This window comes from Dasypus novemcinctus, chromosome 21 (assembly GCF_030445035.2).
Source record: "Dasypus novemcinctus isolate mDasNov1 chromosome 21, mDasNov1.1.hap2, whole genome shotgun sequence".
NCBI lineage: Eukaryota > Metazoa > Chordata > Mammalia > Cingulata > Dasypodidae > Dasypus > Dasypus novemcinctus.
This window is the reverse complement of record NC_080693.1, coordinates 67913433-67940342: the sequence shown is the minus strand read 5'-3', so window position 1 is coordinate 67940342 and position 26910 is coordinate 67913433. Positions and strand designations below refer to the sequence as shown.

Sequence of the window (26910 nt, the reverse complement as noted above, 5' to 3'; positions counted from 1 at the left end):
ACCTTATAAAGACTGTTAAGTTAGCAATTACAGTAGCTAGCATTCAATCAATTCCAAATATATAGTGACAATATAAAATAGTATACAGTTAGGCAAGAAACAGTCATAACTCTAAAATCCAGTGTGACCACAGCTGGAAAATACTCTAAAACCTATATGAGGGAGGCTAGTTTAGGAAAAGGGAAGATAAGTTTAAGGCCTGGCAGAAAAAATACCGCCACAAAACATATGGCCCTGGAACCCCACCTGGAAAACCCCTGAGGGAAAGACCACCACTGAGGAGGCTACTGGAAGAAGACCCCAGGAGAACCATATTTGGAAAGTGATCTTATGGGGTCAAGGAAAAGACCCGATATCCTCAAGGAGCCTCATAACTGGGCCCCCTGAGGAACAGAGGTGAGGGGTAATTAACCAGAACAGTAAACCAGTGGGGCCCCTCCCTGAACTTTAGCAAGTAACAGCTTAAAAGGTAACCATACAAGCCAAATCTCTCCCCTCTGCCTAGAGGAGCCCACATCAAAGTTCTCTGCATATTTCAGCCCTTCTCTCCCATTTATCAGCAAGCTCTGTTCTTTCCCCCATTTCTCAACAAATTGTTTTTACTGGCCGTTAGAGGTTTGTGATAAATAACAAGCCATACCCCAGTTTCCCCTGATATGCATTAGGAAAAAGGTAAACCCCCTCCCCCGTGTGGCACTTTCCCACAGGTTAAACAAAGGAACCCCGTAGAGACAGGAGTAAAGGGAGAGAGAGATCTTCATTATCTGCATATCAGAGGGAGATGGAAATCTTTACTACCTCTACCTGCATATCAGAGGGAGATTAGACAGAAACCTTCACTATTTACAAACCCTCTTAAAACCCTACAGATGAAAAGAAACATCTGCTACTGCAGCATTCCAAGAAGCCAAAGACTCCCTCAACCCCCTCCCACTACCTCACTGGGACCCTCAACTCTCCTTCCCCTAATTATCATTTCCCCACCTAGGAAAGTTCTGTATAAATTCAAGTCCCGCCCGGTGGGTTGAAGTCTCTCTTCAGACCCCCACTATGCTGGCCGGGGGGGACTGAAGTCTGTTCTTCAGACCCCCTCCACTGTGAGAGCTTCTCAATAAATAAATTCTTTGCTGATGGTCAATCAGTCTCCATGTTCCAGTAAGAGCCGTATTTTCTCCAACACTGGCCTAATTAAACTGGCGTGTACTTAAATTCTGTTATGCAACATAGCCCAGAACCTAGAGGAATCCAAAACTTCCCTGGCTTCATATAGATTATCTAGAAATAATTTAACTAGTCAAATTCTTAAAATAGATGACTACATGAAAAGACAAAGTGATAGTTGCCACAATTTTTGTCCTAGTGTGCAAACACTTTAATACAAATCAGTTTAAATATTGTTTTGATTCTGCTGAAAAGTTACTATATTTGAATAAAAAATATACATGTTGACAAAAGATATAAGTTAAAATACAGATGTAAGAATTTTTCCTTTGATATGATGGGAGGGAGTCTAAATAAAAATCTATCCATGCATTATCATTCCTGATATTATCTGTCTCTGCTGAAATTAATATTTAAATAATTTATTTTTGCTTTTTTTAAAAAAGAAATGTTCATATTTCCAATCCTTCTTAACTGTACTTTAAATTCCCAAGTAAGCATCTCCATTAAGATATGGATTCTCTTTATAAAATCAATATTGCAACTGAGCCAATTCAAAGTTACTTTTTAGTTTTTAATCCCCTCCACCCACCCCACCCACCTCCAGGAATTCTTCTACGTTACTTTCCTGTGAAGTAGAATAAGATTAAAAATTTAGTGTTCTGTTCTTTTCAGCATATATTTAAAAACAGAGAGAAAGGCAGCCAACAATTATTGACTATGTGATATCTACAAGGCATTTTAAAAAGGTTATCAAAGCCCTATTTTACAGATGAGGACAGTGAAACCAACTGGAATAAAGCAACCCAATCCAGTAAAGGTGAAACTGGGTTTTAACCCAGGGCTGTTTGTCACAATGTACATTGTTACCTTTCTAACAGTACCTTCTACCCAAATTTCCTTTATTAAAATTTGTTGTTTAATTTATTATTATGTTCCCATCTCCTTCTCTATTCCTGAAAAAAAAAAAATGTTGAAAGAGCACAGAGCACAGTTTAGTAATTATGGCATTTTTCCTTTACAGAATAGAAGCTTTCTAACAAAGTAGATTTTGAGGACTTTTGAGTCTTACAATATAAATCCAATCTTGCAATTTATTTCCAATATAAAATCTAAAAATACATCCACTAAAGAAAAATACTTCCAAAGCCAAATTTGGCCTTTCTTTCTATTCTTTCTACTCAAAAATAAGCTACCAAGAGAGCTCATTTTGGAAATAAACTGGCCACAACCAAAATAAATTTGAAGTACCTCATTCCAAATTTTGGAACTCTTTGCCACCCTTGTGCTTCAACATCCCCACCAGCTCCTTTAACCTATAATACTGCTCCTACTAATGGATACCATTATTTAAGAAATTCTATACACAGTGGGAAGAAATTTAGGATTTGAAATTATATATTTCCTGTTCTTGAGTAACTAAAGTCCCCGTTCTGCAGCTATTCTCACTACTCTGTGAAATCAATCACTGCAATCCTAAGAAAGAGACTACCTTAATACAAAAAGGAATAAGAAAATCTAATGCTTTCTAATTGCTTACAACACTTCCCCAGCTTCTGTTTTTTAGTGAAAATGTCAATGCTCATTACATTGATATATGAATTACTCTTGCAATATCAACCACCTGAGATAGAAACATTATTTTAACTCACTTGTGATCTGGCACACTGTTAACCAGCATACACTGTCATTGAGATTTTTTTAATTTAAATTTAAAACACATTTATTTAAAACAATTTTCATTTTAAAAAGATAATACTTATAGTAGTATAAATAATTTATTAGGATAAAGAGAGACTACAGGAGTGATTTACTGAAGAATTTTAAATGAAATTTGATGTCTAGACCACTATGCTGGCCTCAGGCATTGGTACTTATGAGGTCCCAGGCACTGACATTTTTTTAACTTTTTAAGTCCTCTGGTAATTTTAAAGTGCAGCCAAGGGGAAGCGGACGTGGCTCAACTGATAAGAGCGTCCATCTGCCATATGGAGGGTCCAGGGTTCAATCCCCAGGACCTTCTGACCTGTGTGGTAAGCTGGTCCATGCACAGCGCTGCTGTGAGCAAGGAGTGCCGTGCCATGCAGGGGCACCCCCACACAGGGGTGCCCCACGTGCAAGGAGTATGCCCTGCAAGGAGAGCTGCCCCACATGAAAAAAGCGCAGCCTGCCCAGGAGTAGCACCACACACATGGAGAGCTAACACAGCAAGATGACACAACAAAAAAGAGATACAGTTTCCCAGTGTCGCTGGATAATGCCAGCAGACACAGAAGAACACACATCGAATGGACACAGAGAGCAGACAATGGGGGAAGGGAGAGAAATAAATAAATCTTTAAAAAAATAATAAAGTGCAGTCAGGATTAAAAATCACTGGCTTAAAGCAGAAGTCTGCAAACTTTTTTTTACAAAGGGCTAGAGAGTAAATAATTTAGGTTTTGCTAGTGATCTGCTTTGTTTCAACTACTCAATTCTGCCATAGACAACTCACGAACAAATGAACATGGCTTGTTTCCAATAAATCTTTATTTACAGACATTGAAATTTGAATTTTATATAACTTTAACATGTCACAAAATATGAATATTCTTTTAATTTCTCTTCATTCATTTAGAAATAGAAACAGAAAATCTATTAGAAATAGAAAATCTGAGCTAGTGAGCCAAATAAAAACAGGTAGCAGACTGTATTTGGCTTGTGGAAAGTAGTTTGCTGACCCCTGATCTAGCTGTAGAAAGATCAGTTAGAAGGCTAATTTAAGCAATCTCCATTAAAAGTAATGACCTGAATTAAGTAAGACAAGGGCAGTGAGAATGAGTGGAAGGTCCTGCAAATGAGATCTTAGAATCTACTCTAAAAGACATTTAAAGTTTAATGGAAGAATGGGCTCAAAGACCCTTTTCTTGGTTCTCTGTAGGTGATCTTTTTTGGGAATAAAATGTAAGAACTCCCAAAAACCATTCTGAAGAAATGAAGACTCCATAGCTTCATTACATGTAACTTATCGCAAGCCTCCTGTGACCAAGCAAAACCTTTGCAAGATGGCTAAAAATGCACAATGCATTATAGAAGATTTTTCCCCTAGGAAAAGCTTTATAGCTCTTAGTGGGATCAAAACTGTCATCTTAGGCTCATTAGCTCCAAATACAGCAAAGCGGATTATGTAAATACAACAAAGGATATAATTTAGTCTTGATACTCCAGTTCCTACTCTAAATAAAACAATGTCTAAAGCCACACTACATAAACTATGGAGTACTACTACTCCATATTTTCATGAAAAATCAATTCATGTACCATTCTATAATTTGAATGTGATACTCAGGTTTGAAACAAAAATTGAATTTTAAAAAACATTAAAAATCTATTCATGGGATTGTGGAAAGATGGTGATGGACGAAAAGGCAGAGCTGAATGCTCTCACGAAAACAATGGAGAAACAACCAAAATCTTTCCGAGGGACCTGCTTTGGGGGTCAGCAGACCAGGACATTGTTACACAACTTCCAGCAGGGTGAGTGACAGAGACCAAGAAGCCGAAATGACAAACAAACAAGCCCCCATGGCAGCTGGGAAGGGCTCTCTCTCCCACTTCCAATATATTAAGGTGGGATAAAACCCCTACCTCACTGCAGCCAACTAAGAGAGGAACAGGCATCTTCCTCCCTGTCACCTGTTTCAAGGGAAAAGGGAAGGGAGGTCAGGGTGCTTTTCTTCAGTGACTTCAATCAGCAGAGGCTGCTTTGAATCTACGATCTGGAGATTCAACACAGGAACACAAGAAAGCCAAGACTGAAACACCTCTGTGGAAAGGTCTGCTGACGAGTACCATCTGCTGGCCGATCTGAAAATTGCAAAAACTGTTCTCAGCGCTCTCTGTATCCAACCCCAGGGAGAAAAACTGCCCCACTAATGAGTCCTTGGACCCATTTTGAAAATTTAAACAGGGCAAAATTAAAGACTTAGAATGAATTGAATCAAATATCAAAGAAGAGCTGTGAAAAAAAAACATACGAGAGAGAAAGTGGTCATCAGAGTAAATTCACCAACATATACAGATGTCTAGACATCAGCAAAAAATTACAATTCATACTAAGAAATAGGAAGAGGTGGCCCAGTCAAAAGAACAAACCAAATATTCCTGAAGAGATACAAATTTAAGGCAATTAATGAGTGATGATAACACAATTGTCCCAAATCATTTCAAAGAATTTAAAGAAAGTATGACTAAAGAAATAAAGGGAGAACTTCCAGAGAGATGACAGACTAGAAAGACATGGGACTATCTTCTCCTCCAGAAAAATAGCTAAAGGACAGGCTGAAACAGCCTAGAAAAAGATCCTCTCGGGCTTAGGATACCAGGCAAAGGGTGAACACTGCTGAGAGGAGACAGGGACAAAGCAGGGAAATGGTAAGGACAGAACTGTGCATTGAAACCAGCAGCTCCTGCTGCTGGAAACATATCCCCCACAATAAAGACAATTTATAACTCTCCGGCCTCTGGGCCTTCAACTACAAACAAAGAGGGTTCCAGGGATCCATATCACCAGGAAAGGGGAGAGAGAGGGACACAGCCTAAGGATGACTCAGCTTCTGACCCCAAAATTTGGTCTACTGGGTCCCAGGGCCCCTTCCAGTCCAGTTGGGCTGCACCATTGTTTGCCTTGGAAGCCAGCAAGGGGTTAAAGATAAACAACCCTCCCAAATCTCCTCCTCTACTAACAGGGACTGATTGCTGAGGACTCAGTGGGGAGTAGAAATATTTATGAATAAGGAAAAGGGAGGGGACTGCCAGAGAAGACTGGAGAACTGTCTCAGAGAAAGTTTGAATTGCAAAGCTGATAGCCTCCAGACAGGAAGCTCTATCACATTGATCCTGACTGTGTTGCAACAAATACACTCCAACCAGGCATTGAATTGAGAACTGCCAGAGTGCCATTTGCTGGCAGACCAAGGAAGTGCACTCAAGAAAAGCAAAAGTAAGTAGGAAAGGCTTTTTCTCACCTCTATATCCTCTCTCCCCAAGGCCCTAAGAAGCCACTCCATAACCAGTTACTGTGTACAATGCCCAGTTTTCAGAAACCAGCAGGACAATCCTAACAATTCAAGTTGAGCAAAGAATCAAAGAGCCAAGAATTACAAGTTGATAGCCTCCACAGAGGACACTCTATAACATTGATCCCACCTGTGTTGCAACAAATATAATCCGACCAGTAACACACAGCCTCCTGCCACTAGATCCCTAGAAAAGAGAAAGAAATTGGGCATCTGAATAAACTATATCCTAATCAGATGCCTAGATTATCAGCAAAACCTCAAGAGCCATATTAAGAAAACAGAAAACATGGCCCAAGAAAAGGAATATATCAAAGCCCCAGAAGATATGCAAAATTTGAGAGAACTAGAGATAAGCACAAATTTCCAAAATCAAATTAATGAGTTGAAAGACAATAAGCTTAAAGAGATATATGACATCAAGAAGATACTGAGCAAAAACAAAGAAGAATTTGAAATCTTAAACAGGAAAACAGAGATCATGGGAATGAAAGACACAGCAGGTGAGATCAAAAACACATTTGAGGCATACAAGACCAGACTCTAAATGACAGAGAAAGAATAAGTGATGCTGAAGACAGAACAGCTAAAATTAGAGAGAGAAAAGAAGACAGAGAGAAAAAAAAGGAAAATATTGACCAGGGACTCAGAGAGTTAAATGACAAGACAAAATACAGCAATATGAGTGTCATGGGAGTTCCAGAAGGAGAAGAGAGGGGAAAAGGGGAAGAAAGAATATCTGAGGAAATAGTGGCTGAAAATTTCCCAATTCTGATAAAAGAAATGAACTTACATGTCCAAGAAGCACACCATACCCCAATCACAACAAATCCAAATAGACCTACCCCAAGACACATACTACTCAGAATGTCAAAGATAAAAACAAAATTCTCAGAGCAGGAAGGGAGAAGCAAACCATAACATACAAGGGATGTCCAGTAATATTTAGCATAGATTTCTCTTCAGAAACCATGGAGGCAAGAAGACAGTGATAATGATACAATCGGGATACTAAAAGAGAAAAACTGGGAAGCGGACTTGGCCCAACAGATGTGGTGTCCATCTACCATATGGGAGGTCCACGGTTCAAACCCAGGGCCTCTTTGACCTGTGTAGAGCTGGCCCACGTGCAGTGCTGATGTGCGCAAGGACTGCCATGCCACGCAGGCGTGTCCCCCTTATAGGGGAGCCCCACGCACAAGGAGTACGCCCCGTAAGGAGAGCTGCCCAGTGCGAAAGAAAGTTCAGGCTGCTCAGGAGTGGCGGCTGCACACACGGAGAGCTGATACAGCAAGATGACACAGCAAGGACAGACACAGATTCCTGGTGCTGCTGACAATAATACAACAATATAAGAGGACACAGAAGAACACATAGCGAACTGACACAGAGAACAGACAACTGGGGTGGAGGGGGAAGAGAGAGGAATAAATAAAATAAATTTTTAAAAAATAAAAGAGAAAAACTGCCAGCAGAGAATTCTTTATCCAGCAAAACTGTCCTTCAAATACGAAGGTGAGTAAAAATATTCACAAACAAACAGAAACTAAGAGAGTTTGCAAAAAAGAATCCAACTTTACAGGAAATATTAAAGGAAGCCTAGGAACCTGAAAGAAAAAGGAAAGACAGGCACAGAGGAGAGCATAAAGGAAAGAATACCAGAAAGAGTATCCAAAAGAGTAAAAAGACAGACAAAAATAATATATGACATACGAAAACCAAAGAATAAAATGGAGAGAGTAAATAGTGCATTTAAAGTAATATCACTGAATGTGAATGGATTAAACTCCCCAATCAAAAGATACAGGTTGACAGAACTGATAAAAAAAAACATGAGCCATCCATATGCTGCTTACAAGAAACTCACCTTAGACCCAGGGGTACAAATGGGCTGAAAGTGAAAGGTTAGAAAAAGATATTCCATGCAAATAGTAACCAAGAAAGAACAAGGGTGGTTATACTAATATCAGGCAAAACAGACTTTAAATGGAAAAAGTTATGAGATACAGAAGGCCATTACATAGTAATAAAAGGGACAATCCACCAGGAAGATATAACAGTCATAAATATCTATGCACGTAACCAGGGAGCCCCAAAATACATGAGACAAACTCTGGCAAAACTTAAGGGAGAAACAGACATCTCTACAATAATCATTGGAGACTCCAACACTCCACTCACATCATTAGATAGAACAATTAGACAGAAGATCAACAAGGAAACACAGAACTTGAACAATATAATAAACGAGTTAGACCTAACAGATCTATACAGAACAGTGCATCCAAATTCAGTGGGTTATACAATCTTCTCAAATGCCCATGGATCTTTCTCCAGGATAGAACACTTCAGGACACAATGCACTGCTCAATAAATATAAAAAGACTGAAATTATATTCAGCACCTTCTCTGATCATAGTGGAATGAAATGGGAAATGAATAATAGACAGGAAAAAGTTAATTTGCAAATATGTCGAGGCTGAACGACACTCTCCTAAATAATCAGTGGGTCAAAGAATAAATTGCAAGTGAAATCAGTAAACATATTGAGACAAATGAAAAAGAGAACACAACTTATCAAAATTTGTGGGATACAGTGAAGGCATACTCAAGAGGGAAATTTATAGCCTTAAATGCCTATATTAAAAAAGAAGAAAGAGCTAAACTCAAAGATTTAACTGAAAAACTAGAGAAACTAGAAAAAGAACAGCAAATCAATCCCAAAGCAATCAGAAGGAAAGAAATAATAAAGATTAGAGCAGAAATAAATGGAATTGAGAACAACCAAAAAAAAGAGAGAGAGAGAGAAAATAAACAAAACCAAAAGCTGATTCTTTGAGAAGATCAATAAAATTGACAAACCCCTAGCAAGACCAAAGAAAAAAAGAGAGATGATTCAAATAAATACAATCAGAAATGAAAGGGGAGAATTAGAGCTGACCCACAGAAATAAAAAGGATTATAAAAGGATATTTTGAGAAACTGTATGCCAACAAACTAGATGAAATGGACAAATTCCTAGAAATGCACAACCAACCTACTCTGACACTACAAGAAATATGAGAACTTAGGAGAAACCAATCACACTTAAGGAGATTGAATCTGTCATCAAAAATCTCCCAGCAAAGAAAAGTCCAGGACAGGATGGATGGCTTCACAGGTGAATTCTACCAAGCATTTCAAAAAGAATTAACACCAATCTCATTTAAACCCTTCCAAAAAATTGAAGACAAGGGAAAATTACCTAACACATTTTAGGAAGCAACATCATCTAATACCAAAAACAGATAAAGACACTACAAGAAAAAAAAATTACAGACTATTCTCTTTAATGAACAGAGATGCAAAAATTCTCAACAAAATATTTGCAAATCAAATCCAACAGCGTACCAAAAGAATTAACATCACGACCAAGTGGTATGCCAGTCTTGTTCAACATGAGAAATCAATCAACGTAATATATGACATTAACAAATTGAAGGGAAAAAAACACATGATCATCTCAATCGATGCAGAAAAGGCATCTTATAAAATCCAGCATCCTTTATTGATAAAAACACTTCAAAAGATAGGAATAGAAGGAAAATTCATAAAGATGATAAAAGGCATATATGAAAAACCCACGGCCAACATCATACTCAAATGGGAAAGGTTGAAAGCTTTTCCTCTAAGATCCAGAACAAGACAAGGATGCCCACTGTCACTACTGTTATTCAATATTGTACCAGAAGTTCTAGCTAGGGCAATTAGACAGAAAAATCAAATTAAAGACATCCAAATAGGAAAGAGGAAGTAAAACTCTCCTGTTTGCCTGACATGATTCTGTACTTAGAAAATCCTAAGCTACTTGAGCTAACAAATGAGTTCTGCAAAGGGCAGGAATCAAGATCAACATGCAAAAATCAGTAATGTTTTTGTACACTAGTGCTGAACAATCTGAGGAAAACGGGGAAAATTCCATTTCCAATAGCAATAAAAAGACTCAAAAACCTAGGAATTAATTTAACCAAAGAAGTACAGAATCTAAATGCAGAGAACTACAAAACAATGCTAACAGAAATTTTGAAAAACCTAAACAAATGGAGACATTCCATGTTCATGGATTGGAAGAATATCACGAATATGTCAACCTTACCCAAACTGATTTGTAGATTCAATGCGATACCAATGAAAATCCCAACAGCTTACTTTACAGAATTAGAAAAGGCAATTACCAAATTCATTTGGAATGGAAAGTGCACCTGAATAGTCAAAAGCATTCTAAAAAAGAAGAGTGATGTGGGAGGAATTTCACTGCCTGATGTTGAAACATATTACAATGCTACAGTGGTCAAAACAGCATAAAGGTACTGGCATAAAGATAGACACTTCACTCAGTGGAATAGAATTGAGAACCCAGAAAAACTCTCAACTGGTTTTTGACAACCCTACCAAGTTAATGTTAATGGGACAAAACAGTCTCTTCAACAAATGGTGCTGGGACAACTGAATATCTATAACCAAAAGAATGAAAGAGGACCCCTATCTCATTCCTCACACAAGAATCAACTCAAAATGGATCAAAGACCTAAATATAAAAGCCAGGACCATAAAACTACTATAAGAAAATAGAGGGAAACAATTTCAAGACCTTGTAGTAGGTGGTGGTTTCTTGGATCTTACACCCAAAGCATGTACAAAAAAAGAAAAAATAGATAACTGGGACTTCCTCAAAATTAAACACTTTTGCACCTTACAGGACTTTGTCAAAAGGGTGAAAAGACAGACAACTCAATGGGAGAAAATATTTGGAAATCACATATTGATAAAGGCTTAACATCCAGGATATATAAAGAGATGTTACAACTCAACAATAAAAAGAAAAGCAACCCAATTAAAAAAATAGGCAAAAGACTTGAAGAGACACTTGTCCAAAGAAGAAATACGAATGGCAAAAAAAACCATATAAAGAAATGTTCAACCTCACAAATGATTGGGGAAATGCAAATCAAACCTACAATGAGATATCATTTCATACCTATCAGAATGGCCACTATTAAAAAAACAGAGAAATGTACTACGTATAGAAATGTGTATTATGCAAGGAATTTAAGACTCAAAGGCAAAGCTTATGTCATATGTTTTCTACTATATAAAGTGCTTCAATCCCACACTGACAGTGCTCAATCTATTTTAAGTAGCAAAAAGTGAAGTTACAAAATCTAGTCTTACTATGGCATCCTATAGGATAATGTTAACAATTAAGATTTCAATCCCATTTCCTATGAATAAATTCTGTCAAGAATATTTTCTTAATATCATTTCACACCTATCAGACTGGCCACTATTAAAAAGACAAAGAACTTCAAGGGTTGGAGAGGATGGAGAGAGATAGGAACACTTACTGTTGGTGGGAATGCAGAATGGTTCAGCCTCTGTGGAGGACTGTTTGGCAGTTCCTAAAGAAGTTGAATATAGACTTGCCACATGACCCTGCAATACCACTACGGGTTATATAATCAGAAGAACTGAGAGCAGTGACACAAACAGACATCTGCACATCGATGTTCATAGCAACATTATTCATGATTGCCAAAAGTTGGGAACAACCCAGGTGTCCATCAGTAGATGAATAGATAAACTGTGGTCTATTCACATGATGGAATATTTTGTAGCTGTAAGAAGAAATGAACTCGTAAAACATATGACAACATGGATGAACCTGGAGGACATTATGTTGACGAAGCAAGCCAGACACAAAAGGACAAATACTGCATGATTGTATTACTATGAACCAAATACATTGTGTAACATACTGCTATGATTAAAAAAATTTTTTATGTGTCCAGTACATTTAAATGAGAAATGTATGTTTTTATTCAACTATATTTTCTTTTTAGTCTTTAATTGTTTATATTTTCAATTATTAAATGTGCAAAATAAAGTTTAATAACAGAAGAAATAAAGGATATCAAGAAAACACTAGAAGAACATAAAGAACAATTTGAAAGCCTGCAAATAAAAAGTAATAGACTTTAAGGGAATGAAAGACAGGATGGATGAAATTAAAAATACTTTATAGAAGCACATAAGAGTAGATCTGAATTGCTTAAAGCACAACATCTGAGCTGAAAAAGACAGATGAACAGAAATTGAAGAGAATGGGAAAAAAATTGAACAGTCTCAGAGAATTGAATTACAATGTGAAACGAACAATCACTTGCATTATCGGTGTGCTAGAAGGAGAAGAGAATGGAAAAGGGGCAAAGAATATTTGAGGAAATGATGAGCTAAAACTTCCGAACCCTTATGAAGGACATAAATATCAATATCCAAGAAGGGCAGCACACCCCAAACAGAATATATCTGAATAGACCTACCCTCAAGACACCTACTATTCAAAATGACAAATACCAGAGTTAAAGAGAGGAGTCTGAAAGCAGCAAGAGAGCAAAGCATCACACACAAGGGAAATTCAATGAGATTAAGTTGCAAACCTCTCATCAGAAACTATGGAGACGAGAAGAAAGTGGCATGATGTATTTAAGGTACTGAAAGAGAAAAACTGCCCATCAAGAATTCTGTTTCCAGCAAAACTGTCCTTCAGAAATGTGGATGAGTTCAAAGTCTTCACAGGCAAACAATTGATAGAATATGTTACCAAAAGACTAGATTTTCAAGAGATAATAAAGGGGTACTACAGCCTGAAAGGAAAAAACTAGAGCAAGAGATTTGGAGAAGAGTTTAGAAAGGAAAATTATTGGGAAGGGTAAACTAAAAGATAAGGAGACAGACAATAGAACGATATGACAACAGAGAAGTGAAGGACAAAATGGATGAAGTAAGTAATGCCCTTACAGTAACACTGAATGTTAATGGATTGAACTCCCCAATCAAAAGTCATAGACCAAAAGAATGGATAAAAAACATGAGCCATCTATATGTTGTCTACAAGAGACCCACCTCAGACATAAGGACAACCAGATTAAAAGTGAAAGGTTGGAAAAAGGTATTCCATGCAAATAGCAACCAAAAACGAGATGGAGTAGCAATACTAACACCAAACAAAATAGATTTCAAATGCAAAACTGTTATAAGGGATGAAGAAGGTCATTATATATTAATAAAAAGGGCAGTTCACCAAGAAGAAATGACTATACTTAATATTTATGCACTTAACTTGAATGTCCCAAGATAAATAATGCACACACTGGCAAAAATGAAGGGAGAAATAGATGACTCTACAACAATAGTTCGAGACTTAAATACACCACTCTCAATATTGGATAGAACATCTGGAGAGGGGATAAATAAAGAAACAGAGAGCTTGAATAATATGATAAATGAACTAGAACTGACAGACAGCTATAGAAAACTGCACCCCAAAACAGCAGTTTTGGGTGCATCAGGTAATAGACACCTGGGTTGTGCCAAAAGTTGGAAGTAGAGAATGGAAAGCTGAGGGCTAATTGGTGCAGAGTTGTTTAAAAAGGTTGTCTGTAAATCTGTGGAAATGAAAAAAAAAAAAAAAAAAAGGTTAAAGCACAACATGGTGTTTGTAACTAGCAGTGCTATTGTTTGGTTAGGACAATGGTTGGAAAAGGAAGTCTAAGGTCATGTATATTTCTAGAAGTAAAGCTAAAAACTGTAACATGGAAATGTATAAGATAGTAAAGCCTCACATAAAACACAAATATCAGTGATATTGCATATATGACTGTTTTTACAAAATATAAATAAAATATACTAAAGAGAAAGAAAAAGAGTAGTAGCTATGTACACCAGATGAGACATAGAGAGATTGAAAGTGACGACTTTTGTTTGTTATTTATTACTATTATTGGAATAATCAAAGTGCTCATTGGGGTGATGAATGCATAAATATGTGATTACACAGAATATCATTGATTGTACTCTTTGCATGCATTTATGCTTTATTAATATGAATCAATAAAATTGAAGAAAAAAGCTTAAGAAAAATATGAATGTACAAAATAACTTAGACAGAAATAAGAAAGCAGCTATGTATTGCAGGGGAAGCTTAGAGAGATTGAGAGGTGAATATTAAGGGGTACGGTTATTTGTCTGATTTTTTATTATTATTATTAATATTGGAATAATGAAAATGCTCTAATGGTGACTGAACTGATGACTGCACAACGACGTGATTATACCAAATACCATTGATTATGCACATTGGATGGTCTATTCACTTTGTTAATATGTATCAATAAAACTGATTAGAATTTTTTCAAAATCTATTCATAAAGTAAAATTTTTGTAGACCACTATTTTTACTTAAACATAATAAGGAATAAAGAAATATTAGCAGCCCATCCAAATTTTCCACTTGTACCTCATTTTTTTTTCAATTCAGAATGAAAACAGTACACCATGTCACAAAACAGATTCAGGCAGAATAAAAGAATACAACCATTCTCTGTAGATTACCTTATTTCTTTTACTCAATTTCTAATTATTTATATGATGTTTTCATGAAAAACACACAACAGACCCAGTAATCATGAAAACACCTGAAATAGTATAAAATTGCTGAAGATGATCTGAAACAGCATTGTTTATAAATATACATGTGTATACAAACACATGGAAATAAAGTCAACTTCAGCAGAGAAAAGCAGTTATGTAGCAGGGGGAAAATGTGGGCATAAGAAGACCTGAATTTTAGTTCCATACCTGCCATGTTTAGATGAGTTTATCTAGAGCCTCAGTTTCCTTACTGAGATGAAAATAGCATCTTCCTCTGAAGACTGATGAGAGGTTCACTTTGTGAGGATCTCTAAATGAGTAATTTTCAACCAGGGCAAACCAGAGATATTGGGGAATGTGTGGAGAAATATTTGGTTGTCTTAAATGGAATTGTGTTACTATTAATAGAATCTAGTGGTTTAAGAAAGGACAGCGATGCTTCTAAATGTCCAACAATTCACATGATAGCCCTCCACAACAAAGAAATATCTGCCCCAAAATGTCAATAGTGCCAAAGTTGAGAAACCCTACTGTAAACGTTCATAATTATCTTAATAAATGTATTTAAATTTTTTGTGGAAAGTTTCCAAAATTACAGAAAATACAGAAAAAAACATAATACACATCTATGTGGCCATTACTAAACTTAAACGAATCTTAAGATTTCCCCATATTCCGGGGGGGGAAAAAAAAAAAAAAAGAAAAAGATAGGATGTGGAATTTTTTCAAGTCAACATTCTTTATCTAAGTTCTTTATCTAACTTTATCCAAGTTCTTTATCTATCCTTTAAACCCATCGCTATATGCCATTCCCTAGTAAGGGACCATGACATTATATTGGGCTTCAAATTTCGGGGAGTTCTGGATCACAGAGTGTTTCAACAATGGCAATGGAGGGATACTGGTATGGGATACCAATGACAGGTGATATATGGCTGACAGGGAGCTGTACAGAACATATGTCCAGGGTGCATAGTAATGTTTGGATATACTCATAGTGGCAACAATTAAAAACCACAGCAGGGGGGGTACTGGGTTCCTGGCCAGTGGTGCTCTGTCGTGGTCCCTAGGGGAGCAGCAACAGTCTCCCAGGTACAGTGGCGGGGACCGGGAGGGAGTGAGGGTTCAACAGTGAGCCCCTGATGCTAATGACTATGCTTGTGAGCTGATAAACCTAAAATAAGAACAAGGCCTAGAGCAACATTGTGCCTGGGAATTTCCTCCTGTCAGCCTTCATGTTACTCAAATGTGGCCAGTCTCAAAGCCAAACTCAGCATGTAAATGCAATGCCTTCCCCCCAGCGTGGGACATGACACCCGGGGATGAGCCTCCCTGGCAACGAGGGACCACTATCAACTACCAACTGATGATGCAACTGGAAAATGACCTTATACGGAAGGTTCAATGCGGATCAGCAGAATATCCACGTCTACATAAAATACCATGACTTTAAAATGCTGTTTGACCTAAAGTAAGGGGGAAATGAAAAGGAGAAATGAGTTTATATGGCTACGAGTTTCTAAAAAAGAGTCTGGAGGCTGGCGGAAGGATTGCCCTCATGCACAACTGAGCAGAGTCAGAGAGACAGATAAAGCAGATACAACCCGAGATATTGGTTCCTTTGAGGGCTAAAGAGACCCATGGGAGTTATGGTCATGGCCGATGGGGTTAACTACCAGGGCAGATGGCCCCTCTTTGGAAATGGTGTTTATGTGTGATGAATCTGGACTCAGATGGGATCTCCCTTCATAAGACTTTCATGCTAATGTGCTGGAGGTGCAGTTAATGTTGGGGTTTAAGATATATTTAGGGGATTTGAATCTCTGGACTGACAATGTGATAGCCAGGTCCTGAGCCTCAACAGACTCCAGCACCTACAATCTGATCTATTGGACTTACCACACTCAGCTAAGATGGAGCTGAAGAAGGACAACCACCACACCATGGAGCCTAGAGTGATTACAACTGAAAATGGGAGGATTGCATCCAGCATCCATGTGGAATCTGAGCCTCCTCTTGACATAGAGGTGCAATGGACACAACCAATCCAATGTCCACATAGAAGAGGTGGCATTGGATTGGGAAAAGTGGACATGGTGGACGATGGGTATGGGGAAAGGCAGGAAGAGATGAGAGGTGGAGGCGTCTTTGGGACATGGAGCTGCCCTGGATGGTGCTTCAGAGGTAATCACCGGACATTGTAAATCCTCACAGGGCCCACTGGATGGAATGGGGGAGAGTATGGGCCATGATGTGAACCATTGTCTATGAGGTGCAGAGGTGCCCAAAGATGTACTTACCAAATCCAATGGATGTGTCATGATGATGGGAACGAGTGTTGTTGGGGGGGGGGGGGGGGTAGAGGGGGGGTGGGGGGGTGGGGTTGAATGGGACCTCACATATATATTTTTAATGTAATATTATTACAAAGTCAATAAAAAAAAAAAGATATAAAATAACAAAAAAAAAAAAAGATTTCCCCATATTCGCATCAATTGTTTTAAAGAAGTTTATCACTGGGGGGTGGCGGACTTGGCCCAGTGGTTGGGGCACGCGTCTACCACACGGGAGGTCTGCGGTTCAAACCCCAGGCCTCCTTGACCCGTGTGCAGCTGGCCCACGTGCAGTGCTGATGTGCGCAAGGAGTGCCCTGCCACGCAGGGGTGTCCCCCATGTAGGGGAGCCCCACACGCAAGGAGTGTGCCCCATAAGGAGAGCCGCCCAGCGCGAAAGAAAGTGCAGCCTGCCCAGGAATGGCGCCGCACACACGGAGAAATGACATAACACGATGACGCAAGGAAAAGAAACACAGATTCCCGTGCCGCTGATGACAAGAGAAACGGACAAAGAAGATGCAGCAAATAGATATAGAGAACAGACAACGGAGGTGGGGGGGGGGGGGGGAGAGAAATAAATAAATAAATAAATCTTTTTTTTTTTTTAAGAAGTTTATCACTTATATAGGGTTATCATCTTTTACACCAATTTCCAATGCAATTTTCCTTCCTCCATCCCACCCCAAAATTAACCCTTGTCCTAAGTTAGCATAATATACATCCATATTTTTACATTCTTACAACATAAACATGCTTCTATAAATGTGAAATAATACTATTCATATCATTCTGCAATTTCCTATTTTAACTTAATACTTATGTTTTGAAATGTATCTGTGTGCATACATGTAGTTCTAGATAATTCATTTTAACTTTGACATGGGATTCCATTGTATAAATATATCACAATTTATCTCTTTTCTTAAGATGGAGATTGAGGTATTTTCCAATTTTATAGTATTTCAAAGAAGTCTGCAATGATCCATTTCCTTTAGAACATGCTTAAGATCTAGAAGTGGAATTATTAAATCAGATAATACAAAAACTTTATATAAGCAACTAACTTGTCTCAAAATATCTCAAAAATAGCTGCTGCAATGTATCCTTTTTTTTCTTTAGATTTATTGTTTTTTTTATTTCTCTCCCCTTCCCCCCGTCCCCATTGTCTGCTCTCTGTGTCTATTCACTGTGTGTTCTTCTTTGTCCACTTGCATTCTTGTCAGCGGCACTGGGAATCTGTGTCTCTTTTTGTTGCATCATCCTGTGTGTCAGCTCTGTATGTGTGCAGCACTACTTCTGAGCAGGCTGCGCTTGTCTCGTGTGGGGTAACTCATCCTTACGGGGCACTCTCCTTGTACGTGGGGCTCCCTACCGGGGGACACCCCTGCACGGCACGGCTCTCCTTCTGCACATCAGCACTGTGCGTGGGCCAGCTCACCACATGGATCAGGAGGTCCTGGGTTTGAACCCTGGGCCTCCCATGTGGTAGGCAGACACTCTATCAATTGAGCCAAATCAATCTGCTTCCCAGCAATGTATTCTTCAAAAGAACTGAATGATTGCTGAATGACTGCTCCCATTTCCCCACATTGTCACAAATACTTTCAAGCCATTTCATTATTGTTAATCTAATAAGTAGGAATTGGTGTCTGATTTTGTTTAATTTGCACTTCTCATTAATAATGAAGTTCAGCATATGTTTACTGGCCATTTGAGGTTTGTGAATTCTTGTTTATAGCCTCTGCCTTTTTTGGCACGTCCTCTGGTCCCCATATATTCTTTTTTTTTTTTCTTTTTTTGAGGTACCGGGGCTGGAGACTGAAACCCAGACCTTGTATGTGGGAAGCCAGCACTCAACCACTGAGCGACATTGCTTCCCCCCCATATATTCTAATAAGAGATCTGCAGTCATCCAAAGAATTGTTCACTTTGTAAACACTGTGTCATTTTTCGAGGCTGCTTTCAAGATTTTTTTTTTTTTCCAATTTCATTTTCAGCAGTTTGAATCAGTAGTATCGGGGTACAAATTTCTTCAGTTTATCCTGTTAGGAGTTACTGCACTTTTTTAATCCATCTGTATGTGTCTTTTGCCAAATCTGAGACATTTCAGCCTTTATTTCTTCAAATATTGTTTTAACATCACACTTTTACTCCTCTTCTTCTGAGACTCCAATGGCATGAACGTTAGACGTTTTATTATTGTCCTACTGAACTGAGGCACAGTTCTTTTTTCTTTTTTTTTCTTTTTTCTGTTGTGTTCAGATATGGATCATTTCTATTGCTCTGTTTTCAAGCCAACTAATTCTGTCACCTCCATCTGCTACTGAATCCATCAGGTGTGTTTCTTGTTTCAGTTATTTTTTTAATTCTAAAATTTCCATGTAGTTCTTCTTTATATATCTATATCTCTTTACTTAGAATTTTAATTTCTCCAGTCACTTCAAGAGTGTTCACATAACTGCCTTTTGGAGCATTTTTGTAACACCTGCTTTAAAATTACCGTCAGGTTAATTCAAACATCTGTGTCATCTTGGCTTTGCATCTATTAATTTTCTTTACCCTTGCAAATTGAAATGTTCCTGGATTTTTTTTATGTCAAATATTTTTGGACACTTTGAAAATATCAAGTTATGAGATGCTAGGTTTTATTTAAATCCTACGGAAAATGTCAGTTCCATTTTCTAAAGCTTTTATAATAGCGTTAGTCACATCTGTACTACCTGTGCCACCTAGTGGGCAGTCTGGGACCAGGCAGTGGTCTGTTAGGTCAGTTCAAAAGGTCTCTGGGATCCTGACTAGGACAAGAGTCACAACCCAGGAGTTCATAAAAACTTTATGGGTTCCTACTGTTCATATGCTGGTTGAGCCCTGAATCTCAGTAGAGATGCAGCCAACATCTCTAAACATCCCTCAAATTCATGAGACTCATCCAGGACGACTAACAAAAGGATGATGATGGACAATGCCCATCCCCCCAAAAAAACAGAGAGCTATCTACAACTGCAAGCAAAACAGTTCCACCCATCTACCCCATGAGATCTAAGCCCCCTCTCAACTAGGAGCAGAGTAGGTATCACCATCCCAAAATCCTCAAGATTGAGGAATGAACAAATATAAGGAGATGGGGGCTGCAACTATGGACTAAAGTAAACTTATTATTCTAGTAATGGAAAAACCTTTAACATTGATATAAAGGCAGTGGTCACCAAAGGTTCTGAGGGGACGAAGAGGGAAGAATAGGTGTAAACACAGAGCATTTGGGGGACAATGGAATTGTTCTGTATGACATTGCAATGATGGATACAGGCCATTATACATTTTGTCAAAACTTTTAAAATTGTGCAGTGAAAAGTGTGAACCATAATGTAAACTATATATATATAAATATAAAAAACTTTATGGGGTCGTTTTCCTGAGGCCCTCCAACTTTCTGGTATACTGCACTTTCTGGTATACTGCAGCTCTCCTTTCCAGTGCTCTGGAAAGAAGCCTGGTGCTATAGTTATCCAGTTCTGCCAAGCATTCCACTGCATCTGCATTTGAGAGGGAGTAAACAACAGTAGTTTGCCCGACACTGAGACCAGCTCCACTTACCAATACCACAGGATTGCTAGGAAGCTGGGGCATGAGGAAATGGAAGAAGCAAAGAGGGGTACAGAAGTGTTTAGGGGAGGGCATATGAATACTCTGAGTGTGTGGAGTTCTCTTCCTTGTTCCTCAAACAAAAACTAGAGGGGGTTCTACTGAAGCTCTCTCTTTCTGTCCCTGGTGCCTATTTCTAGCTAAGGTCTGAGAAGGGAACACCGAAGGAAAAATAAATGGTAAGCTCAATACTTGTTTTTTCCCCATAATCCACTATTTGCATTTCAGAATCTTTAAATAGTTTGTTCCATGCATACTATCCTGGATTTATACATGCATTCAGTGGGATGGATAGTATAGAGTGTACTGACCCCACCTTATTTTCTATTATGATGTTACTGATATTTGTAGTATATATTTTAAACACTAATACCTTGATGGCTATAGCCTGGCAAATATCTTCTTTCTTTTACCTAGGTTTTTAGTGTCATTTATCTTGTTTTTATTTCAATGAAATCAAACCCTTCTTTTCCTTTATTATTTGTAGGTAAGAAACTTTCCCTATCTTGATATCATAAACATCAAGACTTGCTATTCACAGTTCAGATATTAATTAAGCTGCAATTTATTTTTATGTATATGGCATTAGTTTTTATTTGCTTTTTTTTTTTTTTGCCATATATACAATTCATTCTTGATGGGTATAGGGCAACTACTGCTTTTTAATGTGTTTTATTTACACCACAACCTTGTAAAACTATTTTATTAAATCTAAGAGACTTTTTAATTAAAGTTTTATCTCTTTTCTACTAATAGTTTTATTCTCTTATCTTTCAGCCCAATCTTGAATAATAGGAAAGACAGCATAATCTTTTCTTACTCCTAAGATTAAGGATATTTAACTTTAATGATGTCTACCTTATTTGTCAAATGATGAAAAGATGCTTTTGTTTCTAGTTTGAAAAAGAATTTTTAAAATCAGTAATGACTACTCTTTTCCTCTCTCACATCAGTTTGCTTATCTTCTTTTTTATTAGTCTCTTTATTTTGGTATAATAATTTACAGAAAATGTACAAAGGTAGTACAGACCATGTATCCATCACGTTTCTGCTAATTGTTAACATCTTACATAACCATTTGTCAAAATTTAAAAACTTAATGCTGTCATGGCTGAATTTTAATCTCTCACTTTTTTTCTGTACCTACTGGGAGCAAATATTTTTCACTTTCCTCTGTTAATGTGGTGAATAACACTGATACATTTTGCTGATAATGAGTCATCCTAAAAGTAACCCTAGTTGTCATGAAATGTGAGAATGTGATTCTTAGGTGAATGATTATATGTGTGTCTGTATATAAATGTGTACATATACATACATACTTATACATGCATATATCATTTATATACCCATGTGATGTATATATGCATAAAAGCCCAGATTTTGTTCTTGAAATGACATTCTCCATTAAAAAAACCAGAACCTCTTGAAGAACTAGCAGATCTGATAAAGAAATATACTAAATGAACTTGGAACATCTTGACATATCAGATAGTAAGGAAGTTACAGACAATTCTCAACTATGGTCATGCGAAAAGGACTCAATGAAAAGACTCACTGGCCATGATATCAGAGTAATGATTAAAAGAAAAACAAAAACACTAACTGGTCACCTTCTGAGGATGAAAGGGAACCAGTTCATTAACTTGAAAACTGGGAAAATAATAAGAAAGAATCAAGAACTGATCCTGCATTTCCTTTATAAACTGTACCAGCAGCCAAAGAATAAGTAAGAGATATGTCCTTATAAAATTCTTCTTCTAATAACGGGTAAACAAAAGACAGAAATAGAATATTAGCATTTCACAACACCCAAACCATTAATAGCTCAAAAGGTATCAAACATCAATTGTTAATAACTTGAAAAAAGAATGAAGAGTAGACAGTATATGTCTCTTGATGATAGAACACAAAGATTACAGTTTACGAAAGGGATTGAATCAGAGTTCTGTTCAAAACTCTGAATCCGGCTACCAATCTTCAGGAAATCCAAAGAACAGAAGAAAATATTGAATTGTTTCTGAGTACACAATCAACAAATTCAGAAGTCAGAAGTTCTATGTGCCGAACTGAACAGACAAGTAGGAAAACAAAGTGATGGATGTGAAACCTACAGACCTGGCTATGCAACACAATAGTCACTAAATACAAATTTAAAGAAGTCAGACAGAAAGAGTATATACTGTATGATTCTATTTCTATAAAGTGAAAATCTGGTTAAACTAATTGATAGTGTTATAAGTTAGGTTAATGATTAACCCTTGGCAGATAGGGATTAGAACTGAAAGGGTGATTGAAGGGGTTTCTGAGATTTGGATAATGTACTGAGATATTTTTATTTTGTTTTGTCATTAATTTAACATGGGTGTTGTTTTTGAAAATTCAATGATCCATACTCTCATATAAGTTGTACTTTTCTCCATTCTTTTATATTTTTCAATTACAGGTTAATAATTATCATAAAGTCATAAATCATGACAGTTTGAAATTTTGTGAATACCAAAAAAGATAATATTCTTTGAACTAATCCATTCCAGTAGGTATGGGACCCTTTTATTGCATTAGATTCAGTTAAAGGAACATTTGATTCGATTGCTTTTGATTAGATGCTTTTAGGGCCTTTGGTAGGGCTTTAATTAGTCAGAGAAGCATGACCCAAGTTGGATTTCTGCCCTCTGCTGGAGTCTTATATAAACTGAAGTGAAAGCAAAAGCACGCAGGGAAACTGCCATTTTACCCTGCCATGTGAGCAAGAACTAGAGAAGCCCCAAGAGGTGGAAAGAGAGGCTGGAATCAATGGAACACAAAGCATGAAAGAGGCCCCCAAGAAGCTATGCACACGGAACAGCCCAAAGCTGAAGGGAGGAGCCCTGCCATGTGCTTAATGGCCTACAGCGGAGCTCTGAGAAAAAGCAGCCTGGCAGAGAAGGCCGAGAGAGATTGGCAGACTCTCCATTTTATCTTGCCTCATGGCAGGAGACCAGGATATGCAACAGCCAACCTTTGGTGAGAAACCATCTCTAATGGTACTTCAATATGAACATTTTCACAGCCTCAGAACTGTAAGCTTTTACCTAATAACTTTCCTTTATAAAAGCGAGCCATTTCTAGTATTTTGATCCCACCTGCCTTAGAAAACTAAAACATAAATTGTTTTGTTAAAAAAGATTCATTAGAAATCTATGGTGGGAAGCAGACTAGGCTCAATGGATAGAGCGTCTGCCTACCACACAGGAGGTCCACAGTTCAAACCCAGGGCCTCCTGAGCTGTGTGGTGAGCTTGCCCACAGGCAGTGATGATGCATACAAGGAGTGCCGTGCCTCACAGGGGTGTCCCCCGCATAGCGGAGCCCCACGTGTAAGGAGTGCACCCCACAAGGAGAGCCACCCAGCGCGAAAGAAAGTGCAGCCTGCCCAGGAGTGATGCTGCACACACGGAGACCTGATGCAGCAAGATGATGCAACAACAACAACAACAAAGAAGTGACACAGATTCCCAGTGCCACTGACAAGGATACAAGCGGACACAGAAGAACATATAGCAAACGGACACAGAACAGACAACTGGGGCAGGAGGTGGGTGGGGGGAAGGGGAGAGAAATAAATAAATCTTTAAAAAAAAAAAGCAATCTATGGCATCTTCTATCATGTATCAGGATGTGTAAATACAGTACTAGCCAACTTTCCTTCTTAATGATCATTTAATTTTTTATGCAAGTATCCTTCTCCTTTATTTGGGACTCAGTTACAATAAGCAACATTTGCAATGCAGGCATGTCATAAATTTTCATTTTTCTGATTGTTCTACATGGGTAAAAGTAATTACATATTTGTACCACAGTCTCCATTTTAACATCAAAACATGACCTTGAAGTATGTAAACAGTAGTATGAATAAAACAGAGAGTTCCCCTTGCCAGCACTGTCTTCCTAAACAATAAAGGAAAATAACAGAGCTTCAAATAATATTAAATTTGTGCAATCTTCAAATACAAGACTATCAATAAAACAACCTACAAGATAAATAAAAACAAGAAATGGCTAAGAAGCAGTTTGAGTCATCAAGTCAATGATATAATGCAAAAAAAGTCATGAATTGACACTATCATCATCTGTTTTAACTGCCAGAATTTTAATAACAAAACAGAAATATGTTGCAGTAAAGTTGAGCAATTCACTCCTCTAAGACTGAAACTTTAAAAATGTCTTACCCCAAGGAGATTAATCATAATAGTTGAAATTAACTCACAGGTAAAGGTAAAGAGTAAAAGATTTCAAAAAAATAATAATAAACTCACTAATTCCCCCAAGATTGTATAGAAAAAATTCCAACTTCTTTAAAAGTGATTGGGGATGTCCAGGAAGATGGCGGACTAGGAAGATATTGAACTCTCTTCTCCTCCAGAAAAATTGCTAGAGGATAGACTGAAACAACCTGGAAAAACATCTCCTAGGGTTTAGGACACCCAGCAAAGGATGGACACCAGCCAGAGGAGAGAAGGACAAAGGAGGGAAATCACAATGACAGAACTGTGAGTTGAAACCAGTGGCTGCTGCTGCCAGCTCCCTCCCAAACACTAAAGACAATTTAGAATTCTCAGGCCTCTGGGCCAGTGGCTGCAGACAAAGGATGATCCAGGGATCTCCACCCCAGGAAAGGGGAAAGAGAGGGACACAGCCAAAGGCTGACTCAGCTTCTGACCCAAAAATTTGGTCTGCTGTGTCCCAGGAGCCCTTCCAAGCAGGATAGGGCTGCACCATTGTTTGCCTTCGAGCGGGCAAGGGGCTAAGGATGTACGACCTTCCCAATCTCCTTCTCTACTAACTGGGACTGATTACTGAGGATTCAGAGGGATGTGGAAACATTTCCTAGCCAGGAAAACGGAGGGGGCTGCCAAAGAAGGCTGGAGAACTATCTCAGAGAAAGTTTGAATTACAAGGCTCCTAGCTTCCAGACAGGAAACTCTATCACATTGATCCGGTCTGTGTTGCAACAAATACACTCTGACCTGGCATAAAACTAACAACTGTCAAAGAGCGCCATCTGCTGGCCACCCAAGGAAGTGCATGCAAGAAAATTAAGTAGGAGAGGCTCTTTCCGGCCTCTATATCCTCCCGCACCAAGATCCTAGGAAGTGACTGTACAACCCACAACTGGATCCAGTATCCAGTTTTGAGCAACCAGCAGGACAATCATAACAATCCAGGTTGAGTCAAGAATCAAAGAGCAGGGGGAACACACAGCCTCCTGCCACTAAATCCCTACAAAAGAGAAAGAAACTGAACGTCTGAGTAAACTACATCCGAATCAGATGTCCAGATATCAGCAAAAAATCATGAGCCATACTAAGAAAATAGAAGACATGGCCCAAGTAAAGAAATATATCGCAGCCCCAGAGGAGATGGTGAATTTGAGAGAACTCATTGGCAAGATGCACACAAATTTCCAAAATGAAATTAATGAGTTGAAAGACATTATATTCAAAGAGATAAATGACATCAAGAAGACAATGAGTGAGCCCAAAGAAAAATTTGAAATCCTGAACAAAAAAGTAACAGAACTCATAGGAATGAAAGACACAATAGGTGAGATCAAAAGCACATTTGAGGTATACAACTGCAGACTCAAAATGACAGAAGAAAGTATAAGTGATACTGCAGACTGGAAAGCTATTTTGAAGAGAGAAAAGAATGGAAAAAACTGAGGAGCTCAGAGTTGAATGACAACACAAAACACAACAATATCATGTCACGGGAGTTCGAGAAGCAGAAGAGAACAGAAAAGGGGAAGAAAGAGTACTTGAGGAAATAGTAGCTGAAAATTTCCCAACTCTGATGAAAGAAATGAACTTACACGTCCAAGAAGCATACTGTACCGATATCATAATAAATCCAAATACACCTATTCCAAGAACATACTACTCAGAATGTCAAATGTCAAAGATAATGACAAAATTCTCAGAGTAGCAAGGGAGAAGTAAACCATCATGTACAAGGGACAGCCAATAAGATTTAGTGATTTCTCTTCAGAAATCACGGAGGTGAGAAGACAGAGGTATGTTACGATTAGGATGCTGAAAGAGAAAAACTGCCAGGTGAGTATCCTTTATCCAGCAAAATTGTCCTTTAAGTATGAAGGTGAGTATAAAATATTCACAAACAAAGAGAAACTAAGAGAGTTTACAAAAAAGAATCCACCTTTGCAGGAAATATTAAAGAAAGCCTAGAAACCTGAAATAAAAAGAC

At 38.0% G+C, this 26910-nt stretch overlaps 1 protein-coding gene across 13 annotated transcripts in view; it reads right to left on the bottom strand.

Moving 5' to 3' along the window:
• TANC2 (tetratricopeptide repeat, ankyrin repeat and coiled-coil containing 2) overlaps window positions 1-26910 on the bottom strand; it is a 593508-nt gene that overhangs the window by 393541 nt on the left and 173057 nt on the right. The gene's annotated exons all lie outside the window — the stretch shown is intronic.